The sequence below is a fragment of the Rhinopithecus roxellana genome, chromosome 11 (genome assembly GCF_007565055.1).
Source record: "Rhinopithecus roxellana isolate Shanxi Qingling chromosome 11, ASM756505v1, whole genome shotgun sequence".
NCBI classification, from domain to species: Eukaryota; Metazoa; Chordata; class Mammalia; order Primates; family Cercopithecidae; genus Rhinopithecus; species Rhinopithecus roxellana.
The window spans coordinates 140,954,709-140,960,855 of NC_044559.1; the positions used below are offsets into that span (position 1 = coordinate 140,954,709).

General features: G+C 42.9%; 1 pseudogene; it reads left to right on the plus strand.

The window, feature by feature from the left end:
• Positions 1–5,627, plus strand: part of LOC104659367 — a 63,278-nt pseudogene extending 57,651 nt beyond the window's left edge.
• The last annotated feature ends 520 nt before the right edge of the window (positions 5,628–6,147 follow it).

A 6,147-nucleotide genomic window follows, 5' to 3' on the forward strand; every position in this document is an offset into this window, starting at 1 on the left:
CCCAGCTAATTTTTGTATTTTTTCTAGAGACCGGGTCTCTTTGTGTCCAGGCTGGTCTTGGGTTCTTAGCCTCAAGCAATCCTCCTGCCTGGGCCTCCCAAAGTACTAGGATTATAGGCATGAGCCACCATGCCCAGCTCCAATTTCTTTATAGGAAGTAAAACTTCCACCAGTAAGAAAAAAAAAAAGAGAAAAGAAAAAAGCAAATATGATTTAGAGAGAATAGTTTTGTTTTTCCCAGCTTGGTAAAACTGAAATTTGTATCAACATATTTGAATTTAACTGTTTGTCTATAGTCAAATGATGACTAGGTGGTGGATTTGAAATATTACCACCGGTTTAACATCTTTTTCTTGTTCTGACTTTTCTTGAAGTCAGTATGAGACCGCCTTCCCTTTAACTTCGCTTAGTCAAAGACCTCCTCTCAGTTTTCCTGTTTTTTGTTTTTCCTCTAACTTCTTGGTTTGGACAGTTTTCCCCTGCAAGAAAGGGGACTGAAAAGAAATTCAATGGTTAAAGTGTGGGTAGGTGGTGGATGTGTTCTTATGGCTCTTAACTGCCTTTTCTTTCTTTGGATTAACTTGGCTTTAAAATTTTCCTTTTAGCTTGGCTTAGAAAACTGGTCTTTCAGTATCACATTGTTTTCATTGTCTTCTGTCTGTTTCTTTTTATTCAGACAAAATATCTCATTCATAGAGGAAATCTTTAAGTGAGATGATGTTTCTCCCAACCCCTTCCTTTTCTTACGCTTCTATCCTTCCTATATGTACCTGAAAATTGGAAACAAAATGCAGTTCCGGGCCTGTGACGTGCCTTTCACTACAGCTGAATACGGGAGAACCTACCTGATTGTTTCTTGCTAAGAAGGCTGCAGGGTTTCAGAGGAGGCATCGGCTCTCAGGAAAATATTTCTCTTGAAAATATTCCATAAATATCCAGGAAGCACTCAAGCCCCAGCCAGCCTACACAGCGCTGTGGCCAAGTGCTGAGCTCAGAAGCCAGGAGGCTATGTCTGAAGCCTGGCTCTGCAACTCACCAGCAGTGTAACTTCAGGCCTGTTACAGGCCCTCTCTGTGTGCCTCAGCTTCCTAACCTGTAAAATGGCAGTAATAGTACCTACTAAATGACGTTGCTGTGAAGGCTGAGTTAATACACGTGATGTGCCTATGCCAGACAGACTTTGTAGGGAACATTCAGAGCTATCATTCCACTGCGTTTCAGTCCCAACGTTGCACTGTGAACCTCCATGGCTTTCCAGTTCCAAATAGAATTTATCTTCTTTTCTATTTGATTCTTTCCTTTCTTTCTTTCTTTCTTTTTTTTTTGAGGCGGAGTCTCGCTCTGTCCCCGGACTGGAGTGCAGTGGCCAGATCTCAGCTCACTGCAAGTTCCGCCTCCCGGGTTTACGCCATTCTCCTGCCTCAGCCTCCCGAGTAGCTGGGACTACAGGCGCCCGCCACCTCGCCCGGCTAGTTTTGTATTTTTAGTAGAGACGGGGTTTCACCGTGTTCGCCAGGATGGTCTCGATCTCCTGACCTCGTGATCCGCCGTCTCGGCCTCCCAAAGTGCTGGGATTGCAGGCTTGAGCCACCGCGCCTGGCTCTTTCTTCTTTCTTTCTTTCTTCTTTCTTTCTTTCTTTCTTTCTTTCTTTCTTTCTTTCTTTCTTTCTTTCTTCTTTCTTTCTTTCTTTCTTCTTCCTTCCTTTCTCTTTCTTTTCTTTCTTTCTTCTTTCTCTCTCTCTCTCTCTCTCTCTCTCTCTCTCTCTCTCTCTCTCTCTCTTCCTTCCTTCCTTCCTTCCTTCCTTTTTTTTTTAAGATAGGGTCTTGCTCTATAGCCCAGGCTAGAGTGCATCACAGCTCACTGCAGTCTCAATTTCCTGGGCTCATCTCATCTTCCCACCTCAGTCTCTTGGGGCCAGGAACTCCTGGCCTCAAGCAATCCTCCTGCCTTGACCTCCCAAAGCTTTGGGATTACAGGCGTGAGCCACTGTGCCTGGCTATTTCTCCTTTTTCCCTTCCTGCTGTCCTCCACCTGTGAGTAGGAATCCTCCTTTCCTTTTGGTGAATCCTTTTCTCCCTCTTCATTCTCTGAATGTGCTGTATCGTTCCTCTACTTCCTTATCCTTGAGAACGGCAGTCTGGGTTACCGTCGATTGTTATTTCCAGTTCTCTCTGCGTATCATGTTCTGCCTGTTGGACCAGACTTTGTTTTCCCAGCACCTGGTGCTGGCTGTGCTTCACCATGACCGCTCCACCCCAGGCGATGTGTCCAGCTCTGAGTGGTGGCCTCCGCTGGGCTGCCCTGCCATGCGGAATGGAACTGAGCCACGATTGGTGGTATCTGAAACACAGTGTTACCCACTCCCTCTCCTGCCCCTCCTTTCCACACAAAATTATGCATTCCTTCTCTGAATCTTTGGTTAATCGCTTGGCAAATTCCTTTCCATGGCACTTATTCTTGTATTAGTTCTTTGCCAATCCTTTCTGCATAGATTATACATTTCATGAGGGTGCAGACTTTGTTTTAAATTCAATATTCCTCTAAATGTCTCAAATATTGTGGATACCAGAAATTACATTACATATTTAAACCCTCCTTTCTGGGAATGTTTGACTTTGTGGGCCAGCATAAATCCTACTGCTTTTGTAATCAGTCTGGAGCCCAAATATTCATTGTCAACTTTCAACGTGACCCTGAGAATCTGCCCATTGAATTTTGGTACGTATCAAAACTAAGGTTTAATAATTCTCTACCGAAACCGTCACACTTCGAACTCCTCACTTTAATGCTAAGCCAAAGATGGGAAGAAAAAAAATAAAGGAGTGAAGCAGTGATGGTTCAAGTGTTGGGAAATTGGATTATTAAATAAAAGTGAAAGGAATTGGAATTGTTTACATAAAAGGAAAAGACTATGAGGAAGTAACTTAGCTCCGATGAACTCAAAACGTGTTGCAATATAGAGAACTTTGGACAAAAGCCACTGTATTTACTGAAGGCAAGTAGAGAAGTTTGCTTAAATTACAGAAGGAGGAATTAAAGTTAATTATAAAGCCAAATATTAGCAGGAAATGATGATAATAACGTGCATATGTTGCTGGTGGACTGGAAACAGCTTCGCTTCCTCAGACGGCATATCCACAATGTAGAGGTCCAACTCTCTGAAATAGTTTAGCAGCAGTATTCCTCAAGGCAGCAAAAGAGAAAAGATGCATTTTGGATGTCCCTTTCAATCTCATTTTCTTTGATTTTGTTACAGATTTCTTATAATTTATTCATACTTGCAGACCAAAATATACTTGAGACCTATATCTACAAAAAGATACTATACCTACACATCTGGGTTGACTCTTAGAGGCCTGGAGTATTCTTTCTTTTTATTTTTATTTTATTTTTTATTTTTTTGAGATGGAGTCTCACTGTGTCACCCAGGCTGGAGTGCAGTGGCGCAATCTCGGCTCAATGCAAGCTCTGCCTCCTGGGTTCACGCCATTCTCCTGCCTCAGCCCCCGAGCAGCTGGGACTAGGGTGTCCACCACTGCCTGGCTAATTTTTGTATTTCTTCTTTTTTTTTTTTTTAAGTAGAGACAGGGTTTCACCATGTTAGCCAGGATGGTCTCGATCTCCTGACCTCGTGATCCATCTGCCTCCACCTCCCAAAGTGCTGGGATTACAAGCGTGAGCCACCTGACGGGTAACACTTACCTTACTAAGAATATTTATTTTACAGAATAATTTCCAGAGTAATTTTAAAATAATTACTTCCTCTACTCCTAGACCTCTCCCCCTTTAAACCAACCAACCAGCAACCAAACAACCAACCAAAAACGTATCCAGACCTTTGATGATTACTGCAATAAATATAGAAACATAAAATAAGTTTTAGATGAAAATGGTTACAAACCACCAAAACAAAGAACTGAGCAAGTCTATTCAAAGTCTGAATTTGATATTTTCTATTTTGGCTGTGGGTGATTTTCCTAGCTCTCTTCTTAGAACATTACATTATTTTACACATGGGCTATTGGGCTAACATCATGACATAAGCTATGTTTGAGACCTGTTACTTGTCAATAATTAATTAGCTTAGGTTTCAACTCTAAGGAAGAGGTGAGTGGCAATGAATAGCGTTCTGTTTGTGTTGGTTCATTCTAAGGCTTAGTCAGTTAGTGTTTCAGCTCCTTGAACGTAGACGCTGATGACATAATTATTTGTATTCTCCACACTAATGAGGACAAAATGTTTCTCAATGGACACTGAGGTAGCAAAGCTAAAAATGGGAATGCCTCTCATAATATGCAGGATATGTTTTAATGTTTCTCTGTGATACCTGAGAGTTTTGATTATAGGAGTGGGAAAAATACAAATGTCACAGGGTTCTTAGAGGGGCATTGTGGTGAAAATTATAATTTAACATAGGCTAAAATAGGTCAATTATGCTAGAAGACATAGAATATATTTCTGGAAAGCTAATCACAAAGAAAAGCTTAAAAGTCAAGAAAGCAGGTGGTAAAAGGAGCAGAGTTGAGAAGGCTCTTCTGGAGCGGGTGCTGGGTGTTCCTCTCTAGGATACCAAGCCAGACCACACACTTTCTGCTTGGAACAATTTTTGGAATAAGGCCAACTGCAGCCAGTCAGATGCCAGGGTGTCCTCACGAGGAGAAAGCAAAGACACTGTGGGATCTTCTTTCAGAGTGTCCTTCTCCCCTATACTCCCCAGCAAAAAACAAATTGGTCCCCTTAAAAGCTAGGCTTGTGCCAGGTGCAGTGGCTCTTGCCTGCAGTCCTGGCACTTTGGGAGGCCGAGGTGGAAGGATTGCTTGAGTCCAGGAGTTTGAGGCCAGCCTGGACAACATGGTGAAACCCTGTCTCTACAGAAAAATATAAAAAGTAGCCAGGTGTGGTGGTGGGCACTTGTAATCCCAGCTACTCGGGAGGCTGAGGCAGGAGAATCACTTGAACCTGAGAGGCGGAGTTTGCAATGAGCCAAGGTCATACTACTGCATTCCAGCCTGGGTGACAGAGTGAGACTCCATCTCAAAAAAAAATACATAAAATAAGATAAAATAGTTGGGTGTGGTGGTGCGCATCTGTAGTCCCAGTTACTTGGGAGGCTGAGGTGGGAGGACTGTTTGAGCCCAGAATGTTGAGGCTGTAGTGAGCTGTGATTGCACCACTGCACTCCAGCTTGGGTGACAGAGCAAGACCCTGTTTAAAAAAAAAAAAAGTTAGGCTTATAACTACTATTGTACGGAAAATTCCTCAGATATTTTATTTTCAGAAATGCCTTCAGTGAAGCTTAAAATCTTTGGAATTCTGTGGCTGGGAAATTAAAAGGCAGATGCCTGGCTGAGGGGATTCTTTGACACCATTGATGATGAAATGTCATGAATAAATGAATTCATTCACGCATGGAAATGATCAGTGTCTTTTTCCTATTTTTGTTGCATTAGTAATTATATAAAGTGTAAGAAGAAAACATGGCCATGACACTGAGGCTGGAAAGGCCAGGTAACAGCTTAACATCTTTCTCTGCAGTCGGTTCACCTACTTTTCACCTGGAAGCCTCTTGCGGAAGTGCATTGCCAGCCAGCTGCACGTACATAAAGATCTTCGAGCATTCCACTGAGCTGGCGTTCAGTCAGTCCTGCAGTTTGTGATGTTTCGTTTTCAGTGGCTAACTCCATTATAGAGGAGTTTCAATTGCCGAGGATTTACTCATTAGGACGTTGCTAGATTCACTAACGTCTGTGGGCTCCCTCATATATGTATATTTCTAAAGCAGATACAGGGGTCTTGCTGGGTCTTGTGCCCAGGCTGGTCTCAGACTCCTGGGCTCAAAGCGATCATCCTGCGTTGGCTTCCAAAAGCGTTGGGATTACCGGCATGAGCTTCGGTGCCCAGCCGTCCTAATTTTATTGCCTTCCAGGTTTTCCTTCCTACATAGCATGAAGCAGAGTAGAAACAGAGCTGTGTGACTTGGACAAGAAAACAGAGCTATTTAGGTCAGGCTGAGACACAGGTCCAGGTACCTGAATTACCCCTGCACTCCTAATTGCCTGGGATCTCACTGATTTTTATTTATTTTTATTTTTGAGACAGAGTCTTGCTGTCTCCCTGGCTGGAGTTCTGTGGCATAATCTTGGCTC